Genomic DNA, 23,174 nt, shown 5'->3' with positions numbered 1-23,174 from the left:
GGGGTGGACAATCTGCTTTTCCAAATCTACGGATTCAAATGTTAATCTCATCCAGAAACACTGCCACAGACACACCCAGAAATAATGTTTAACAAAATATCTGGGCAGCTCATGATACAGCCAAGCTGACACAAAATTAACCATCACAATGTCACATGTAAACAAACATACAAGCAAAAAACCCAAACTATTATTTAATATATTATCATATACTTACCATAAGAAAACTTTGTACTTTGGTTCCTCTTGTCTAGAATTCATTTTGAATTAAAAAAAATTATGTTATCTATGTCCTAGTTTTTGCATTTCATATACACAATACATTTTTAATAGATTTTTAAAGTTCTATTTTTCTTTCCCCTTTGTTTCCTTTGTCTGAGAGGAAACAGAAGTAACAACGCACATTTGAAATTACTGGCAAAATACCTTCACATATTTTTACAAAGCAACAGTAATTTTAAAAGCTCTCATGTGAGAATCTTCTCTTCACGTGAGAAAAAAAAAAAAAATGGGGTGGAGAAGGCCAACAAAACCACCCGAAAACAAAGAGACAGTTAAGTTGAAAACTAATATTGCATAACAGAACTTCTGTAAGTGTTCAAAGTTCTAGTATATTTTACCTAAGGAGTCACACTGTAGTCAACAAGTCCCAAATCAGTCTTTCTATATTAAAAAGAGACAAAAGGGAGAGTCTAATGAGCTTCAACTCATAGCCACACGGATAATGAGAGCAAGAGACCTTGGTCTGTAAGCAACAACTCCCTTTGTTTCACATTGAATATCCTTATCTAGTTATTAGTTCTTCCTCTGGTAATCTGTCAAACAATGAGGGACTCGAATTGTACAAGGGACATCGCCACAGAAAGCAAACTAGTGCTGAGCCAGTGAAAAGGGGAGATGATGAGGTGACATCGCTGACACTGGAAATCTGGTGATATAAAGATTAGTTTACAATCAAATTACTCTCATATTCACTTATCGCCAAATAAGTAAAGAGGCCACCTGTAAAGTATTTTCCACATGAGTAATGGTGTGGAGACTCTTATAATAAACACATGTTTTAGGCAAAAAGGAATTCAGTGGAAGTTGCTAGATAATCCAGGTTGTTTAAGATGAGGCAAGATCCTCCTAAATGAATGATTCATCCATAGTAATGACACTAATTCATTATCGAGTTTCAGTTTATATCTATTTTCATTTTTTCCAATCTGTTGCAGTGCAATTGAAGTGGTGGTTTGTTGTGTTGTTGTTTTAAAATGTTGTCTTAAGTACATAATTTTACTCCATTTGTGCCAGGAAAATGCCCAAACACCTTCATTAGGAATAAAGCAAATCTGTTCCACAGTACTCTGAACAGCAGGTGCTATATGCTTTACTGAACAGAAAAGCTTTAACAAACCTTATCTTGTACAATGTTCATTCTGCCTGTGTCTGTTTACGTTCTCGAACTTCCTGAAAATGTGGGTGCAACAGCAAAGTAGTGTTTAGCTACCCTACTCTCTTGGCCAGGTGGTTGATTGTATGGTTTGGCATATTTTTTGCAGGTGGTATACAAAATCGTATAGCCCAGCTGCTCAGCCCCCCGAGTAATACTTTGCTAAATGACAGCCCCAGCCATACCTAACAACATATAATGATGCTAGAATGATATCTTCACTATATTCATTTAGCTCTGAAAAGAATTCTCTAAGAAAGACATTTCATTGCCTTCATTTCTGTTTCGTGCTGGGTAATGTTGGCAAGAGTTATTCATGGCACATGTGAGCAATTCAAAAAAAATATTGTAAAAACAAACAAACAAACAACAAGGCAGCTTTGCAGAGGTGTACTATCTGCCTGATGACTTGGCAGGCCGCCCCCAGTGCTTGGCACAGCACCCTGGCAGTTAGCACAAGGGATGTTATATATACTTGCCATTGGGCCTCTCCTATGCTACTTGCTGGGCGCGATCAGTATCGACCAACTGCATAAACAACCGGATGAACCTTGTATCTGAGGGACGGCAAATGGCATTTGAATTATTTTACATAAATCTGAAAATGTAATCGCAGTTGACATTCCTATTAGTATTATATCTGAGCGCGATGATCATAATGGAGTAACATTAAATTTAGTTTATTGAACAGCAGTCCACTGCCTGGTTTACTGTGACTATGATCTGTGTAATGAAACCGGCGGTACGAAAAAGTCTCTCAGTTGGTACACTGCCTGGATAGCAGCCAAAGTAGTTATTGCTATTTATGCAATTAATGGCTGTATTGATTCCTTTTGTTCCCTAGTAAATAGTAGATAAGCCGTGCTGTTTTCTTAGCTCTTCAAGGTTTGTTTCGGCTGTAATTAATGTGACTATGAGAATAATACTCAATTGTTCTTAGTAACTGGTTTTCATGTCCGCAGCATCTGTAACATACACGTTGCTTTCTGGTTTGAGATGATTAAATTGATAGCAACTCTATTGCCAAAATCGTCCCATATGCTGAAGTATGATTTATTAATGTTCAAAAATCAGAAGGTAAAACTTCACTAGCCAAAAGTCTGTGGTGGTTAATCATCTGTTCTTCCAGCTAATTCCATAATCCTCAGTGTGACAATCAATTCATCATGCTGAAATAGCAAATTCATATAAATCATATTTCCAAGTTCTACATGCAGTCAATAAAATATATTGCACATTTCCCATAAATTATGTGATATAATGTTAGTTTATTTTTCAAATTAAAAACCTTAACTACCTTATGTGTTTTTCCATTGTGCCTGTAAAGTAATGAGCCTCCTACTGGCACATCTAGAAGATCACAGCATGCCCGGGAAAGAAGGTTTGAAGTTTTCTGACTTTGGAGGAATTCGTAGGAATGTGGGACTCTCTGTATCTTCTAAGACAATCAAATGTTCTAACATTTTTTTCCACTTTGTTCCTATTCCTTACTGGCGAGAATTCAAAGATATCTTCTTAGTGTGTTTTCCAACAAGGATGAGGTGGGTTTAAGAAGGAAGGTCAGAGTTGGCATGATTTTGGGGTTGTTGCTATTGAAGAATCCATCCCATCCTAGTATGTATGCTCTTCTTTTCCTTTATTTCAGTTCCACACATCTACTCTATTCTTACACTACAACTCCTTTCTTTTTAAATTTCTACTCTAAAATCTCTTTGGTGTCCATAATAAGAACTGAAATATGGTTAGTAGAGAGCTCTCAGCCACTTTAACGGATCACATGACTCATATCCTTGGTTTATGTCTATAAGTAACAGAACCGTGAAGGGAAGGAGCTTTCTGCCTTTTTAGTAGGTACAACACTTAAGTTCCTAAATATGAAGTTTGCATTGCAGGATAAGTCAGTCTAAATTTATTTGATAAATCAAACTAAACAAATTAAATTATGCAGCATTTCATGATCCTGATTCCTCCCTAAGGGAGGATCTGTCGGAACATCCTTAGGGCTGGGAGTCAGCAGAAAGAATCTTACATTTAAGGAAAACAGTCCGGATCATAAGTTTATTCCCCTCCTTCTGTCTTTTGTCTGCTATTTCTGATAAACCCTCCATACCGTAGTACTTTGGTTCTGAATTTTAGATCACAGCTCATCATTTGAGCTATCCAATCCTAATTCATCCTCCACTTCAATGTCCTGGTGGTCCTTGGGTCTGACATATAATCCCTCTTCATGTGAGGACGCCCAAGACTCAGTTTCTGCCAAGTTCCTTTAGGAAAAAAGCAATGCAGCATCTGTCATACACAGCCTCATTTTGTTGACAATAAAAAAGAGGAAGACATTATTTCAGACTCGTATGTCCATCATTGACTGTGCAACGAACATTTTTGTGAGAGCACACATTGCCTTTCAAAAAAATTGTGCTTTAATACTAATATTTATACATAAGAAATTTTTTTTCTGGAAAAGAAAATTTGTCTTAAAGATGGATTGCCTTTAAGGTTCAAGAACATTCTGTTGCAAGAGTAACATTTACTTTAGTCAGTTCCTACACTGTATACAAACTGGAGAAGGAAGATGGTTCGGGGGCAAGAGCCAGGCACTGGCTGATAGAACAGAGCAGTTAGCATTTGCTTGGGCAAATGGGATATGGGATATGGGCACTAACCTCTGTGATGAGCAGAAGGATGGAGACATTTTATCTCAGCCTGAGATGGAGCACAAGCTGATTCATGGTACCATTGACTGAACTAGAAAAGGTCATGGATACAAGCTCCTTACCACAGGAGAGATTAACTCTAACAGGACATGTTTTCAGCAGTATCAGAGCTGAGGCAAAACCATATCCCCTCATTCACAGATTCTTGTTCTTCCAGACAGGCAAGGTTTTCATAAATATGGTTTCCTATGGGTATGGTTAGAAAAGACCAGGTATGCATGTCTGAACCTCTTTCTCTCTTGTTCAAAACATTCCAGTGGCTCCCAATGACATTTATCCCAAACTGTAAAGACCTGCGATTTCTTCCCCCACCCTTTGATTTCAATCATAGCAGAAAGAGGGGGAGGGAAATAAAACTACAATGGGGCCAAGGTTCTAAAGTTGACCAGAATTAAGTTAATATTATTCTGAGGTGCCTGGGTGGCTCAGTTGGTTAAGCATCTGCCTTCTGCCAAAGATAGGTTGGGGGGAAGGGGTCCATGCAGAGATCATGACTCTCAGGTCATGATCCTGGAGTCCTGGAATCAAGCCCCACATCGGGCTCTTTGCTCAGCTGGGAGTCTGCTTCTCTCTCTCTCTCTCCCTCTGCCCCCACATTGCTCCTGCTCTCTCTCTCACTCACTCTCTCAAATAAATAAAATCTTTTAAAAATGTTAATATTATTCTGAAATATATTGTGATAACATAAAATGAAGACTGTATTCTCGAGAGCAACCCTTAAGAAAATAAGTCAAAATTATATAGTTTAATAGTCGACAGAAGACTAAATTGGTACAATAAAAAATATATTTGCTATAAAATAAGGCAGTAAAGAAGCTGTAGAAGAACAACAAAGATACAACACCAATTGAAAACAATTACTGAAATGGTAGATGTAAATTCAACAATATAAATTAAAAAGCAGAGATGGTCAGACTGGTTAAAAAAAAAAGACTCAACTATATGATATATGCAAAGAACACACCATAGTTCCAGAAGCACAAATAAACTGAAAGTAAAAGGACAGCAAAAGATATATTTTCAGGGTAAAGAACACCCATAGGAGAGCTGGAGTGGCTCTATTAATATGAGATAAAATAGACTTTAAGGCAAGAAATATTACTATAGACAAAGAATGACATTTCATAATAACAAAGGGATAAACCAACAAGGATGGTATGCTTATGCATTTAAAAACTGAGCCCAAAATCTTTGAAGCAAAAACTGACAGAATTAAAAGTACAAATGGGAAATTCATCAATAATCCTCAGTGAGTTCAATTTCCTTACTCTAAATAGTTTATAAAACAACTAGGCACAGATCAGCAAAACTATAAAAGATTTGAACAGCATTATTAACCCAAACTGATAAATTGTAAAAATTGACATTTTTAAAACAATTCACCCAAAGCCTATAGGCTACAAATTATTTTAATTATGCATGAAACACGTTGCTGGATGGACAACATGCGGGACCACAAAGCAAGTCTGAATAAATTTTTAAAGATTGAAATTGTACAAAGTATGTTTTCTGACCAATCAGAACTGAATTAGAAATCTTCTACAAAAAGAGAAACAAAGTAAAAATCTATGATTCTATTTTGGTTTCCACCAAAACCTGTATTTGTGAGCAGATCACAAGCCAAGCTGCTGAAACTGGATGTCCATATCACCTTATTGAGGTACTATAGGGAAATCTAAAAAGGCAGGCTGCTTAGAAAAAGAGAAGCAATTTCTATGTATAGTAGTATGGGAAGACTCAGTGGCATAATTTTGAAATTTGGGCTCCAAGGAATATTGTGCTAATGCTCTTTACCTAACCTGCACCCAGAATTGTCCTTCAGTTGCCCTTTGCCCATTGGCAATTTTCTAAATTCTGCAGGGAACATTGACCAATACAGTAAAATTTTTGATTGGAATAAATTAAGGACACAAGTTTATCTCTGTTAACTAGAAGTCCTATTGACTTACAGGCACACTGTATGTAATGCTAGGAACTCAAAGGATTTTTCTAAAGATCCATATATATCAACAACTATTTGTAAGGTTTTTGGTTGAGCATTTTTTGAAATAGACGACGATACTGAAATTGAAAATTAGGAAGCTTCCACACAGATGCTAAATATTTGCAAACCTTAAAAAAATAAAATAGGCACATGAGGAAAAGGTTAATGCAGCAGCGCCGTCTGACTCTATTCTTGCTTATCCTGGGAGCCATGGTGATTACACTTGGTCAAACTCAGAGAACTGAACAAGTGGAATTTTCCTGGTTGCTAGCAGACCATGCTACTTCATACACCCAAAATGGTGCATCAAGATGGACCAGGTTGTTAGCATGTCCAGAGTAGACATGAAGATTCAGGACTGTGCTTCTGATGTCTGGATTGGGGTCTGCGCCATGGCTGGTCACGTGGCAGATACGCGCCTGGCTTTGTTTAAGAAATTTGAACTCAAAGACTAAGCAGGCTTTTTTGGGCAAGGACACTTACACAAGTCCCTGCAGTTTGCTAGTGGAGAAAAAGGTGCATCTGTGGTGGAAATCCTGTTTGACGGACTACTCCAGCCCTTCCCTATGTATCTTTTTCTCCAGATGTTCCTGTACTGTATTTTTTGGTAACAAATATGAGTCATAAGTATAACTTTATGTTGAGTCACATGAGTCCTTCCAGTGAATCAGTAAGCTAGTGTGGCCGAGAGAGCACTAACATAGCAAATGTCATAATCAAATGAATCAGTTTATTATAATCAAAGTGATATACTAAAAAATATTTACCCCATAGAATGATTCATGATTATTTCTTTTTTACTTCCACACCATTAAAACACTCATATGGGGCACTCAGTCAAATTCACAGATACAGGAAGTAGAATGCTGTTTGCCAGGGGTTGGGGAGAGAGATTCATGCAGAGTTGTATAATGGGTACAGAGTTTTAGTTTTGCAAGGGAAAACAAGGGGCGCCTGGGTGGCTCAGGCGGTTAAGCGTCTGCCTTCGGCTCAGGTCATGAACCCAGACTCCTGGGAATGAGCCCTGCATTGGGCTCCCTGCTCAGCCAGGAGACTGCTTCTCCCTCTCCCTCTGCCTGCCGCTCTGTGTAAAATAAGTAAATAAAATCTTAAAAAAAAAAAAAAGCAGTTCTATTGAATGGTCAGGGGTGATGGTTGCACAACCATGTGAATGTACTTAATGCCATGAAGCTGTACACTGAAAAATGGGTACAATGGTAAATTTCATGTTATGTATATTTTATTACAATTTTTTTAGAGTAAATAATTTGTAACTTAAAAATAAAGCCCCAATGTTTTAATACATAATGCTTAAAGTTGGTTGGAGTCACTCAATAAATGTCTTTTCTTCCCTGTATTTAATCACTTTTACCTCAATTTCAGTGACAAACTAGCTATGTTAACTAAGGTGTCTGAACAAATTACAACTTCCCAAGAAGCAATAGTTCATTCTTTTCCATCTCTACCATTTCTTCCCTATTTCAGAACTCCATCTTCTTCCTGAGTTTACTGTCTCATTGGCCGTTACTTCATGTGTCCCTAGGAAGCCAGGGGGATCTGCTTACAGCCCAAGTCCCTTTCCTGTTTAAATATCTCCTTTGATGCCTCAAAGCCAGTTATAATATATTTCCATTCCCATAGTCTAGTCTTCAAGACCCTTTATTATCTGGCCTCATGTCACTACCTTTCCCCTTCTGCAAAATATATTTCCAATCCTGAACTTCTCACTGGTACCCAAGCATGCTATTTCCCTTTATACCTCCAAGCCTTCCTCCTAATCGCTACAGAGAATTACTTTTTCCCCTTTTAATGATAAAAGGGAATGTTTGACAGAATATATTTATCATTCAAGACCTGCTTCAATTGTCACCTCCTCTTTGAAGTCTTCCCCACACCAGATTTTTCCAGAATTAGCATAGATTTGCACATTATCTCACAAAAGCACTGGGTCCACTCCTCCTTTATAGTACCATAAGAGCTGTATAATTGTTTCCACTTTTTCCTCCTCCTTGCAAAAGGAGGATTCTATTTTTCTACCAGGGTGATGTCAATCTTGGCCATGTTGTTTGGTCTGGCCAGTGAAACATGAGTGGAATTGACATGTGTCTCTTCCAGGCAGAAAATGTGAAGTTCTGAAATATTTTGCAGAGAGGCTAACCTTTTAGCTTGGGTTCTATAGTGAAAATGACAAAGAGGAGAACCACAACCCAACTACAATGACAACCTGAGTTGTTATAAACCAACTGTGATTTGGGGGACACTTGTTATGACCTCTATTGTCATTACTGATACAGGCACTAACAGTGTTCTGTTTTATTAATTTGCCTATATAGCTGGCTCTTCCATGAGCTTCAGGGTATCAGAAATTGCTATTTATCTTTATTATTTCAATGCCTCACTTTGCTCAGTTTGTAGATACTCAATACACTTTTTGTATGAATGGGCAAATAGATCAAAGAAGGATAAAGCTTTAGAGCTACTCCAGTCATTATTGTTCTGCTCAATTATGTGGAGTTATTTTTCACTGCATCAGAAATGTTGCTTACTCAGTATTCATACATATGAGTGTTTTCATCAACTGGTTTATTGGGTTAATGATTTGGTCATTCCTTGAAGAGACAGTGATTTAACCTAATAGAGATCAAAGCTACTGATGTTGCCTGAATCTAGATTAGATAAGTATTGCACCTTTCTAGTGTGTGTTTCACTATTTTGTTTATGGAGTGTGAAATATATAGCCTTGTGCTGTTTCTGCACCCTTCATCCATGCATAGCCAACAATATACTGTATGCCCCATTTCTGCTAACCTTGGCAAATTAGCAGAGGTATTTGGGTAATCAGGCAGTTGAGTGTTTGTGTAGTTTATCACTTTTTATGAAAAGGGAAATGTGTTAAGGAGGATTAAGCAGAAGAATAACTATCAGTGGCTTATATTTAGAATACTGCTATAGAAAAATGAAAAGAAAAAAGTGATGCCGAACACTTCATTAAGAAATACTGAATTTCATTAGTAAGGTGATCTGACAAAACCAAAACCATACAGCTGATTATTTTTTCTTGTCAGTGAGAGAGGAGAGAAACGTTTATTTTCCTTTTGACTTTTACATTTGAGAGCACTGGTCCACCTTTCATTCTGTGTGACTAGCGACCTGTATTTTTTTTAGCTAAGAATGCAGTCCTTTGAGAACAATGTTGACAGCTTTGAGCTGACAAAGAATCATTATAATCAGTGCTGAAGATATGAAATCACAATGAGAAAGAATTCATGTTTACAGTAGCAGGGACCACACACTGTGATAGTTTGCATTAGAAACTCAGCAGGTGTAGTATGCAAAACTGAATCACAGTGGAGGATCTGAAGACCTTATGATATGAAAAGGTCATTTTTGTTCAACTACCTGTCTACTGTATTAAAATAAAAATAAAATATTTCCATCAAATTCTGCAGAAGGTAACAAATTGTATACACAGGAACTCAAAGCTTTCATAGTGTTTATGCAAAATTATATTAATTATCTGCCTTCATGTCAACATCTTTGGAGTGCCAGATCCAAAAGAAGTTGTTTAAAAGGATTACAGATGTCCTTATATATGTGCAGGAAAGAAAAGAGTAAATTATAAATGGTAGATCTTAAAAATATCCAAGAAAACAAAATCAACTGTTCAATTGTTAAGAAGTGGACTGATCTGTAGAGATGAAGGTGTGACAAAGAACTAAAGATGGTGAAACTATGTTTACGTGGTGACATTCACTGCAACCACTGAACATACTGGCATCATTTCAATTCTACTCTTCGTACAGGGCATGCGGAAGGTGGTTATACAAGGAAAGTTAGTTTAGTTGTCCCTGAAAAAATTGTCAAGCAAATGAATTTTCATTCTTATAAACTCCTCATTCATCTCTATTTTGAATGTTTGACATCTCAGTAATATTTCTCTTCCTTATTTTCCCTTAGTCATTCTTCATTAATGATTTATAAAACACCTGTTATATTGAGGCACTAGAGAATCATGAAGGTATAGAATATGATTTCTCCTTTCGAGGAACTGATGGAGTAATAGAAGAGATGAACATATAAACATAATTACAACAATGTCATTAGAGACTAGGGAGGCACTTAACCCTGCCTGAGCAAGCATTCACAGAGAACAGTTGAAGTTTTTTTGTTTTTTTTGTTTGTTTGTTTTTTTCCTATGGGTACTTGCTCACTGGGTAAATAAATGGGCCATTTCCAGCAGAGAGAACATTACATAAAATGCATAGAGAAAGCAGTAAGCAGTTTTCTGCAACTGGCTTCCACAGGGTGAGAAATGGCTAAATGGAAACAGAAGAGTGTACATAATCCAGATGACTATAATCTGAGAAGTATAGGTTTTATCCTTTTTAATAAGGAGTCATAGAAGGTATTAAGCAGGGAAACAATATTAACTGGCTTACATTTTTTTAAAGAATTTGGAAGATTTTTCAGAGGAAACTAAAAAATGCAGGTAAAACGTTTGTTGAATGGGCTATTGGATATCAGGTTGTTTAGTCTCCTGGGCCAATGATGCATGACCTTATTCAAGAATTCGGCAGATATTACTTTGTCCAGATAAAATAATCTAATGAAAAATGAAAAATCTGAAGATTTTCACAACGTGGTTGGGAAATATTTAAAAACAAGAAAAATATAAACATGTCTAACAGTAATAACATAATTATTAAGATTTGAGAGTTTTAATATATTAAAGAAGTTAATTAAAAATGTAAATGAAAATCACAAATTCATTCTTCAAGCTTCTCCATTCTGATAGTTTTCAATTTGACACAATTCCTCAATCTGTTTCCAAACATTCTTTTAGAGTCTTATTATATTACAGTTTTTGAACAATATTAATTTTGTTTTTTTTTAAGATTTTTATTTATTTCAGAGAGAGAGAGAATGAGAGATAGAAAGCATGAGAGGGAAGAGGGTCAGAGGGAGAAGCAGGCTCCCTGCTGAGCAGGAAGCCGGATGTGGGACTCCATCCCGGGACTCCAGGATCATGACCTGAGCCAAAGGCAGTCGCTTAACCAACTGAGCCACCCAGGCGCCCTAAACAATATTAATTTTGATCATCTGCCTTTATTTCTGATTAATGAAAGGGAATTCATTTTTATTTAATGGGAAATTAATACTTACTATATTCAAAACTCATTTGAAGTTCTTATAAAATAAAGTGGATTTTCTTATATTCAAACAGATTTTCTAAAAACACAAGTATACTATAGTTTCATTAGACAATTCTATGATCAGTATATTTGAACTGAAAGATGGTTGCAAAAACGATCTAGTGTTACTATCTGCTTTTGTTAATATATGTGAATTTCACACATGTTTTTATTCCTTCATTTAACATCCATAGATTCTTATTCATGAGTCAAAATCCATACCAGGTACTACTTGAGAAGAGTTCATTCTTTAGTGAAAGGAGATACAGATGAACACAAGTAAATATAATGACATGAAAACTTACACAGGAATATTAGGGTGTTGTCGGAGCACAAAGATGGTTCCTTTATTCTTTACATTCCAGTAGAGAATAAAGACTTGAAAAATAACTAGAAATTAAATCATCACACTTGTGGTAATGCCGACAGGAAGAAAGACAATGTGTTAAGAAATCATTAAAAAGGATGGCAATTAAATAGCATGTACATAGTACTTTATAATTCACAACATAGTTTTACATATAACCTCTCTCTTTCTTACTCAACTGTTCATACTACTAAGAGTCAAACACCATAAGCACCTAACAGCCACTGATCTAGGTGTTAATACACATTATCCCATTTCATTTCTACTTCAGCTCTCTGAGCTAGCCATTACTATCTTCATGTTACTCATGGCCAAATGGAAGATCGGATAAATTAAACAATTTATCAAAAGTCACATATCTACTGATATCAAAACAGAGATCCAAATCCAAAATTATCTGACTCCAAAGCTCATTTTCTTTCTACCGATTGTAAAGTGAGCAAGGCAGACATCATTCTTCTATTTTCAAATAAGGAAACAGATTTAGAGTAATTAATTTGTCCAACATAAATTAGAAGGTAAATATTTGAAACCAGGCCTTCTGACTTAGCATTTGAAAGACTTTCATTTTAACTCATTGGCTTTACTCTTTCGGTGTGTGTTCCATATGTTAGCATTTTAAGTAAATTAATGAGGTGAATAAAATTTCATAGAACATTTTCTTACTGAATTTTTCTGAATGCAAAACTATGAAATTTCCCAGCATTTAATGTTTCCATCATATTAGAACACTTGAAATTTTCTACTCTTTGGCCCTGTAGAATAAATGAACAAAATTAAGAGCAACTTCCCTTACAAAACTGAATAATTAATAATCCAGTTCCTACCCATGACACTTCACAATTCATACCATGCTATCATGAAACCACATTCTAATAACTGATAAATTCTCAAACTCAAATTATTGGCTTTCATGAAGAACAAATGAAGTTTTAAGCTAGGTTTAAAAATTGTGAATATCACATAGCAGCAATGTCTGCAATAGCCAAACTGTGGAAAGAGCTAAGATGCCCTTCAACAGACAAATGGATAAAGCAGATGTAGTCCATATATACAATGGAATATTACTCAGCCATCAGAAAGGATGAATACCCGACTTTTACATCAACATGGATGGGACTGGAGGAGATGATGCTAAGTGAAATAAGTCAAGCAGAGAAAGTCAATTATCCTATGGTTTCACTTATTTGTGGAACATAAGGAACAGCATGGAGGACATTAGGAGAAGGAAGGGAAAAATGAAGGGGGGGAATTGGAGGGGGAGACGAACCATGAGAGACTATGGACTCTGAGAAACAAACTGAGGGTTCTAGAGGGGAGGGGGTGGGAGGATGGGTTAGCCTGGTGATGGGCATTAAAGAGGGCACGTTCTGCATGGAGCACTGGGTGTTATACGAAAACAATGGATCATGGAACACTACATCAGAAACTAATGATGTATTGTATGGTGACTAACATAACATAAGAAAATTTTAAAAATGTGAATATCAGAAGTCACAGCACAGTAGAGTGAAGTGGGTATCCATATGAAGGGTCAGCCTGGTGAGAAGCATCAGAGCCCAATGAGAATGAAAGGGGTGTCCACAAGGGGCATGGCCTGGAGTGTTGGTGCCCAAGTGGTGTGACAAAAGCGTCCTCACAGCTAGACCACCCAAGTCAGAATCTAAGAATAATAATGAGAGCATCCATTGAAGAGATATGGTGGCATTTAAATGAATAATAATAGTAATGATTGCAACCTTTGAATTAAAAAGGAAACCAAGAGTCCACACTAAAATAAGTAGATAAATAGTTTGCTGACAGATGTGATAATTACATAATTCAAAGCACTCCCTACAAAATTCCTAATAATTGCCAAAGGAAAAATAGTAACTTCACAGTTCAAGAAGCCTGGAAGACAGTACATTATTCATGTGGTCAGAGTAAATACTATCAGTAATGGGAAAAATTAAAATCATCTTCCAACTGATAAAGTGCAATGAAAAGAATCACCGTAACTCTTCTGTGGTATTCTGCCAAATGCACATAACCTAGATCAAATCATGCGGGCACTCAAGACAAACCCATATTGAAGGACATTCTAATCTGCTTGCAATCTTCCAAAGTGTTAAGGTCATGAAAGTCAGTGGAAGACTGAAAAACTTGCAAGATGAGGGAGACTAAAGAGATATGGCAGTTAAATGGGGCATGTGATTCTGGATTGTATTAGGTCTTATCACCTGTTGTAATAAATTACCACAAATTTAGTGGCCTAGCGCAACTTAAATTTATTATCTTCTATAGGTCAGAATTCCAACACAGACTCACCCCAGCCAAAATCAAGTTATGGTCACTGCTGCATCTCTTTCTGAAGGCTCTAGGGGAGGATCCATTTCCACGCCCATTTAGCTTGTTGGCAGAATTCAGTTCCTTGCACACGGCCCCCTGCATCTCGGGACCCACAACTAGACACGATCAAAGTCGAAATCTTCTCCTGCTGCCATTTCTTACTCTTTGACCACAGCTAGAAAAGGTTCTCCACTTGTAAGAATTTGTGTGATTAGATTGGGCTCACCTGGATAATTCCGGTTAATCTTCTCAGCTTGGGGTCCCTAACCTTAATCATATTTTGCCACATAAGGAAACATATTCGCAGGTTCCAGCCACTAGGATGGAAAATCTTTGAAGACAGGTGTGTGTGTGTGTGTGTGTGTGTGTGTGTGTGTGTCAGGGGTGGGAGATTTCTGCCCACCACATGCATCTTTTTGCTGTAAAGGATGTTATTGGGTAACGTGGCAAAAATAGAGACAGTTTTCATTTTTAAGCAAGTACCACTGATATTGTGTGATTCTGGGCAAATGTACAGCCATCTGAGGGATACACCAACATAACCTGATCTTTGAAAGGGACAGGAGTACAGAAATCCGTTTTGCCTTATGCTCAATATTTTTGTAGTACGGGTTTAAACAGCATGAGCTAGCTAAGCTGTTTGTTGACACTAACTGCTTGCCTATATTTTTAGAACTTTTTGGATTCATTTTAGTCAACTGTTGTGCAATAATTTTATTGTTAAAAGGTAAGGTAAGAACAACTATAAACACTCATTCTTATCTCCTACCCTTACATGTCAATTAAAACTCTATATCTCTGGGCGCCTGGGTGGCTCAGTTGGTTAAGCGACTGCCTTCGGCTCAGGTCATGATCCTGGAGTCCCGGGATCGAGTCCCGCATCAGGCTCCCTGCTCGGCGGGGAGTCTGCCTCTCCCTCTGACCCTCTTCCCTCTCGTGCTCTCTATCTCTCATTCTCTCTCTCTCTCAAATAAATAAATAAAATCTTAAAAAAAAAACTCTATATCTCAATTAGTGCAGTTTACATAATAAACTTGCATACAATATTCCTGCATAAAAGTATATTAAATCAGGAAAAAAGTTTGGTTGCTTTCTTCTATTTAATGTTTTATTTAATGTATCTATATAAGAGATTAATAACTCAGTGTAGTCAGTCTTTCTTTTTGTTTTTTTACAATTTGCGTTAGCTGTTTACATTGAAAATTCATTTACACGCAAGAACAGTTTGACTAATCCCAATTTTCACTGTATTTTGCTTCCTGAAATAGAAATCAGGTCAAAAACCCCAGAAGAATAAAGTAATTAACCTGAATATCACATTGGATCAGTTTTTCTAATACAGGTACCCTGTAAATAATGCATGCTTTCTTTAAAGTGATCAAACCAATATTGAATAAACATTATCCATTTATGGGCACATAAATTGGTGGCTGTGTCTGGGAGTGTGTCATGTGTGGGCTGTGTATGTATACAGCAAAACTCATGGAAGGACAATGATATGCTGGCAAATACTATAAATGTCTAATTCCTGAACCTGGAAAAGCTTATTCTTAATTGCTTCAAATTATTAACAAAAATAATTTGAATAAAACATTTATTGTTAGAAAAATAACTTGCTATTTACCAGGAAAAGGTAAGTGATTAGAACAATTTGCTTTCCATACTCTAATTTGAATCTAAATTTATTTTATTTTATTGTTATATTAATCACCATACATTACATCATTAGTTTTTGATGTAGTGTTCCATGACTCATTGTTTGTGCATAACACCCAGTGCTCCATGCAGAACATGCCCTCTTTAATACCCATCACCAGGCTAACCCATCCCCGCACCCCCCTCCCCTCTAGAACCCTCAGTTTGTTTCTCAGAGTCCATAGTCTCTCATGGTTCATCTCCCCCTCCGATTCACCCCCTTCATTTTTCCCTTCCTACTATCTTCTTTTTTTTTTAACATATAATGTATTTTTTGTTTCAGAGGTACAGGTCTGTGATTCACAGACTTGAATCTAAATTTTTGCATAAGTACAATATACAAATCATACTATTTTGCACTTTGCCTTTTTTAGCTTTTAAATATTTAGAAGATATTGTATTCTGAAAATAATAATTTCAAAAGTCATATTAGAATCACAGGAAGATAGAGTAGAAAAATAAATTTCAAAAGATTAAATGATTTACTTGATGTTATACAGTCAATAAACAATTGCATTGATGCAAGTATTGAAGTTTTCAGCATTCTACCCCAATCTTTTTTCCACTAAATCATAAAATGATGAATTAAGATCTGAGTGCAGAAACTTTAACCAAACTTTTCATACAAATAGTAATTCAGTTAATTTAGAAAATGTATTTTCTTGGGGCGCCTAGGTGGCTCAGTCGGTTAAGCAGCTGCCTTCAGCTTGGGTCATGATCCCAGGGTTCTGGGATCGAGCCCAGCGCCAGGCTCCCTGCTGGGCGGGGAAGTCTGCCTCTCCCTCTCCATCTACCTCTCCCCCCTACTCATGCTCTCTCTCTCAAATAAAGAAATAAAATTTTTATTAAAAAAAAGAAAATGTATTTTCTTTTTAAATATTCAAATGTTTGGGATAAATTTTTTGCTAGCATGGTTTTATTGAAATTTTAATTATAGATTGATCTCTCATTTACGCTCTCTGAAATCATAAAGAGTTATAAAATAAAAAATTTTTAAAGAAGAGTAGAAAACCTAGTTATATTTTGTTCATATTTCATGATCGCATTGTCAACTGGTGGCACTAAGGTAATTACATTACTATGAAGAGAAAAAAGACCGTTGCTGGCTTTTTGGTTCTAGATAAGGAGCTCATGTGTATTTACTTGTGTCGTATTTAATGACACTTTCATTTTGTATTGCTCAGATGATTCTTATCATATATCTATACATGATATATACAATATCTAGTAGCAAGCAACAGAGTTACTGCATTCTACTGGGACACAAGTGCCTTACACTACTATCTTGGCTTACATACTGATGCATCAACTATATAACAAATTTAGTAAATATTTGCAAGACATAAACAAGTTATTACCAAGGAAATAATTTTAAACTGTTGCAATTCCTTTTTGCCATTTCTCCTCAGGTATTTTATGATTCAGAAGTAAGAGAATTAGAGGGAAAACTTGAAAAAAAAAAAGGAGAGGGGAAGTGGGGGGAGGCTTTAAAATGGCTTGATATACACACACAGAGAGAAACTGGAAGTGGTGATAGAGTGATAGAGAAATAATTTGACTCAATATCAGAATGAAAGTAATATCTGCCAAAATAAAAAAGAATTGGAAAGTATCAGAAGAGATTGCAAGAAATATTTCTGGAGATTATGAATTGAATTCCTTAATTTTTTTAAATATTGCACATACACATTGTATTTTCTTTAAGAATAGAAGCTTTCTTAACCATCTTCCACTTCTCTGATTCATTTTTATTCCCAATACACTCTATGAAACAAACTGATGAATAGTAATGGCACAATGGACCATTTAAGGGTCTGTCACTCCCTAGATTACACACATAGTTCTGCCACAAATGTTAAGTAGTGAGCTCAATATTTTGGTTGTTATTTGTCCTTGAAGGAATAACAATTAATCATTATGTAAACAGCAAAACAAACAAATAAGAGAAAAAGAAAAAATATTTTTTGTTTTTATGGAAATTATGTTGAGTGCTCTGGATTAATCCAAAAAAGTTAAGTTTCCTAAAATAATTGCACTTGAATTAGGTGTAGACAAGCTAATTGTAAAAAATTGGAAGTTACGGTAAATCTTCTCATTATAGTGCTTTGCAGGTGTACTTAAGTTATTGCTTCATTTGAAAGAAACAGAAACTGGAAATCTAAGGTGATGAATTATGGGTACCTTCCATGCATGAAAGATGACAAGGAAATCCAATCAGCAGACTTATGTGAAAATAAAATACCTTGGCCTTGGACCAAAGATAGGCAAAAGGATTAACATTTATGCTTTTAATTAAGATAAAATGTAGAATTTGTTAATATGTGATTTTTTGACATAACCAAAGGTGTTGATGAAAGACCCAATACTGGTTCAGTACTGGTTCTAATGATATATGATAAGCCATGAAAGGGTTTCTATTTTTATTATTGTCATTGTTGTTATTATTTTATTATTATTTGGTGGCTGGGATACCTTTGCAAAGATTAAGCCAAGTAGAAACCACCATTTTGGGGCTTTCTATATTTTAGCATTTTATGAATGACCCCTTCACCAGTCTTCACAGTAAAAGATCCATAAAGATACATTTCTATCCTTATAATCAGAATGTAACTATGCACCAACAGCCTTGGCATCACCAGAGAGTCAGGTTCAAGCCTAGACTTACGGAATCAAATCTGCATTCTAAAAAGACCTCCAGGTGATCTGTCTTCTGTTAAAGTTTGAAAAGTACTGATCCAGAGTTTTTTGAGTGAGCATAAATAACTGATAGCATTTCAGTTATAAAAGGACAATTTTGAAAAGATTTGAAGGCTAGATTGGGATAATGAATCTATGAGAACATAATTAATGCATGTTGTGTAAATCGTATGAGACTGTGGTGACTGATTCTAAAGCAAAAGGTGAATTCTAAGGAAAAGAAATGATTTACAGGGCTTGTCTGTTGGCTTAATATGTATATCTTTGAAAACTGTAATTGAGAGCAAGCACTGATAAGGGTATTAGATTGTTGGTAATCTTCCTGCTTTTCGGAGAATTGATTTGAATATATGGTATGGTCATAACCTAATATATGCATATTTATTTGTTGAAATAATAGAAGTACAATTGCAATATTTGTTTGCAACAACAGAAACATTAATATTTAAAGCCATTATTTGCCTCTGTCTCCTGCTGATGACTGTTTTCCTTAAAAGCACTACAAAAGACATTTTGAACAGATGGTGGCTGGTTTTCTCTATCCTGCATCCCTTCACAACTGCCACTGAGCCTCACCATTCATTAATCTTCCATAGGCTTCCGGTAGCACAGCAACTAAATTACACACTTGCACACACTGAGACCAGCATCTCTGTCAGGCTTAAAATTAAACCGAAGAGCATTGTGCCAAGTCTTTTAACCAAACTTCACTCTAAAACAGTTTGAAAAATAAACATTTAACTTGGAGGCTGACCCAGGAATATCCAGTCTTAAATGGGAAATTCTGGCTGGAACTTACATCGTAGACATTCTCTACCATGTGTATCAGAAATTTTAGAGTGGAATTAAATCCTCGAAACATCTGGTTTAAATTCACCTGGACTCATAACTGTTTTCAAAATGAGCTGTTTCCTTGATCTTGGAAATGAGAAAAAGAACAACAAAAATTACAAACAACATTTTCATCCAAATGATCACTTGCTGATAAAAGCAAATAAAATAATACTACATATTTTTAAACTAGTCCAGACTACATATTTTCTAACAAATGAAGTGGGTTTATCAAATACTCAAAACACTCTCTATCTTTTAAATAGGTATAAGTACCTTATAAAGATAAATAATGTACACTTCCCAAGCACTGTTTTTGTAATTTTTTTAAATTTTGATATAGTTTTAAATTTAGAGAAAAGTCGTAAGAATAATAGAGTTTTTGCCTTCTGCCCTCTTTACCCAAATTCACCTAATTGTTTAAATTTTACCCCAATTGCTTTACTTCTTTGTGTATTTTAATATACATATTTTAATTTTTAATACTATTTGATCAAGTTGGACACCTTGTGTCCAATATCCCTAAATTCTCCCACATATATTCCCTAAGATCAAGGACACTTTTCTACATGACCATAGTTTAATTATCAAAAGTAGGAAATATAACATTAATACAATGCTTGATCTAAACTTCACTCCACGTCAAATTTAATGTCCTCAGTTTTTCCTAATAATGTCCTTCAGAGCTATATTTTTCTCCCTATTTAATATTAGATTCAACATCTCACATTGCATTTATTGCCAGGTGTCTGATTTCACTCACTCTGGAAGAGTTTCTCAGTTGCTCCTTCAACATTCATGACCTTGACACTTTTGAAGCCTGCAAGCAGGTATTACACAGAATGTCTCCCACTTTGGGTTTGTGTAATATTTCCTCATTCAGGTTTTGAATTTCAGAGTCAGAATATCACAAAAGTAACAAGTGTCCTCAGTGTATCACATCTGTGGACACATGTTGGTGATTTTTCCTATTAATGATGATGCTAATAACTTTGATCACTGGCTTAAGGTGATGTCCACAAATTTTCTCCATTGAAATGTGACTTTTTATTCTTTTTGTGATTAATTGCAGGCACCTTTTGAAACATATTTAATATGTCATTGAAAAGAAATTGCCATCGTCTTTAAAAAACACCAACTTTCAACTTTTGATATTTATGTTCAGGGTATAGGCACTTTATTTTTGCAGAAAGCATGCTTCATTATCCTGGAATATAAAAATCAAATGCTATATATGTCAACTTTTTTTTGACTGTGAGTTTATTCTTTAAGTCAAATGACTTAAATTACAAAAGGGAATCAACAGTTTGAGATTAAATAAAACTTCCATATCTTCTGATATTTTGGAATCACTTGTAAAAACCCATAATGCTTTTGACTTAAGGTAAAAAAACAAAACAAAACACCAAGCCCTTAAACAAATAAACAAACCTGTCATCTTCTTCTTAGAAAACAGAGTTTAAATACTGATTAGAGAAATTTTGACTTATTTAATTGTTAGCCTCAAACACAAACTTGAGATTGTAATTCAGAACCAAAGTTATCTTTTAATTTCACCAGCTTTAGAAGAAAATTAGCATTAAGCATAATCTCCCAATCTCCATAATTATGGAGATTTCTACACTAGAACTAAAAAGCTCAGGACATTATGTGTTGACATCCCTCCACTGCTCTTTATATACTTTGTTCAGTACATATTAACTGCAAATCTGTTGTAAAATCATGTTAAATAGTTATCTCATCAGGCTTATGGCTTTAAATATTCAAATATTATATTCTTCCCATTAATCTAAGTACTTTTTTTTCCTGTAGGGATGTATTTCATGGTTCTTAATAAGAAGGGGCAGGTAAATTAACATTTATTAAGTGTCTACTTAACATCAGTCTCTGTGTTAAAGGCTTTTTACATTACAAATATTTTTAAAGGTTACTTGTGGGAAATCATGAATACATTTGAAGCTAAAGCAATAGGGGGGTTAGCTTGCACCTAAACTGTGTTTATAATCTGATTTTACTCTCTATGGTGATATATTAGAGAGCTAGTGGGAGAAGCTCAAAAGCAATCTGCTAAGATAAGGAGCTGAATAGGTTGTTTTTAAGGGAAAAATGATCTTAAATTAGAGGGGACGTGATTATGAGTACAGCACAATATCAGCCCAGATACCAGACAGATTCATGGCTCTGTTTTAGGTAAGGATGCTCAGAAAAGGATGGATGAAAACTGAAAGAGCTATTTCACAGAAACCTTTAGACATGGATGACGTAAATATCTGAACAGCTCTTATATTAGCAAAAAGTGAAAATGGAAACATTTGCACAGGCTTGAACACTTCTGAAATGGGTTGTGGACAGCCAAGGAGCCATTAGCACTCTGGGGGTGCCTTCACAAAAGATGCCTCAACAGAATTCTTCAGTGCTCTCTGCAATGGTTATCTCCATTCACTTCGTCCATAGAGATTTCAGCTACACAATCTCATGGCAGGCACTACTCTAGGCACTGATATTATAATAGCATTGAATACAACTTCTAAGAAGAGATATTAGGGGGCAGGTGGGTGGCTCAGTTGGTTAGGCATCCGACTCTTGATTTCAGTTCAGGTCATGATCTCAGGCCTGTGAGATTGAGCCCTGTTTTGGACTTTGCACGGACTATAAGATTCTCTCTCTCCCTCTCCCTCTGCTCCTCCCTCATGCTCATGTTCTCTCTCAAAATAAATAAATACATAAACATTTTTTTAAAGGAGAGATATTAGGTTTGATTACTTATTGCAAAGTTCAGAGTGAATGATACTAAAATCTGATTGTGTATTTATTGGATAAACAGTGTATGAACATGGCTAAATGATCAATGTGTTTGGCTGTGAGTTCATGCAGTAGGAAGTTGGCCATATCAAATATAAATTGTGAAAAATCTATAATCTAAGGTTATTTGAGATTTACTGAATGCACATGTATATATACATTGATAGATACTGATTTTAAAAAAGGGCAAGTCATGTTTCATGCCTACCTATATGGCAAAAAGGCCATCTCTATAATTTACAAACTAAAAATAGAAAAGCAAAAAATATAAATTGATCTTTCTATAGGATTTCCAACTTCAAACTAAATGGCTCTATCTTTAGCCAAAGGACACACTTTCAACAGCAATATTACACAATAGCTTAGAGTATTACTCATTGTCTCAGTTTCCTATCGCTATCGTAACAAATTGCCACAAATTTAGCAGCTCAAACTAATGCAAATTTATAATCTTAGAGTTCCAGAGACATGATTCTGAAATGAGTCTCAGTGGGCTAAAATTTAGTGTTGACAGGGTTGTGCTTCTTTCTGGAAGCCCTAGGGGCAATTTGTTTTCTTTTCCAGCTTCTAGAAGTCACTCACATTCTTTGACTTGTGGTTTGTTTTCATCTTCAAAGTTGGCAATGGCCCATTGACTCTTTCTCACATTGCATCACTCAGACACTCTTCTGCTTCCCCTTTCCCTTTTAAGGACCCTTGAAATTACACTGGGCCCACATGGATAACACAGGATAATCATCCTCTTTCAAGGTCTGGAGATTAGCAATCTTAATTCTATCTTCTACTCTAATTCCCTTTTGCCATGAAACCTAAAACATGCACAGGTCCTGGGGATTAAGATGTAAACATCTTTGGATTGGGGTGGGGAGTCATTGCTCTGCCTATCAAACATACATTGCTTAGTTGGCATAGAGATTTCTGATTTGCCAAGACATTCAGAATGAAAGCTTCATTCTGTCATTTAAAAAAAAAATCTCTTCTTTTGTTATTTTTAAAATTGTTTACTTAAATTACAGTATCACAAAATTTTATATTGTCTGTAGAGTTCCTTTCAGATATTCCTACAAATTTTTTTTCCCTTTGGAATAGAATTATGTTCAAATGAAGTAAAGCCTATGGAAAATTTTAC

This window comes from Callorhinus ursinus, unplaced genomic scaffold (genome assembly GCF_003265705.2).
Source record: "Callorhinus ursinus isolate GAN/ISIS: 27379988/994484 unplaced genomic scaffold, GSC_fseal_2.0 scaffold7, whole genome shotgun sequence".
In the NCBI taxonomy this organism is placed as follows: Eukaryota; Metazoa; Chordata; class Mammalia; order Carnivora; family Otariidae; genus Callorhinus; species Callorhinus ursinus.
This window is presented reverse-complemented; position numbering follows the sequence as displayed.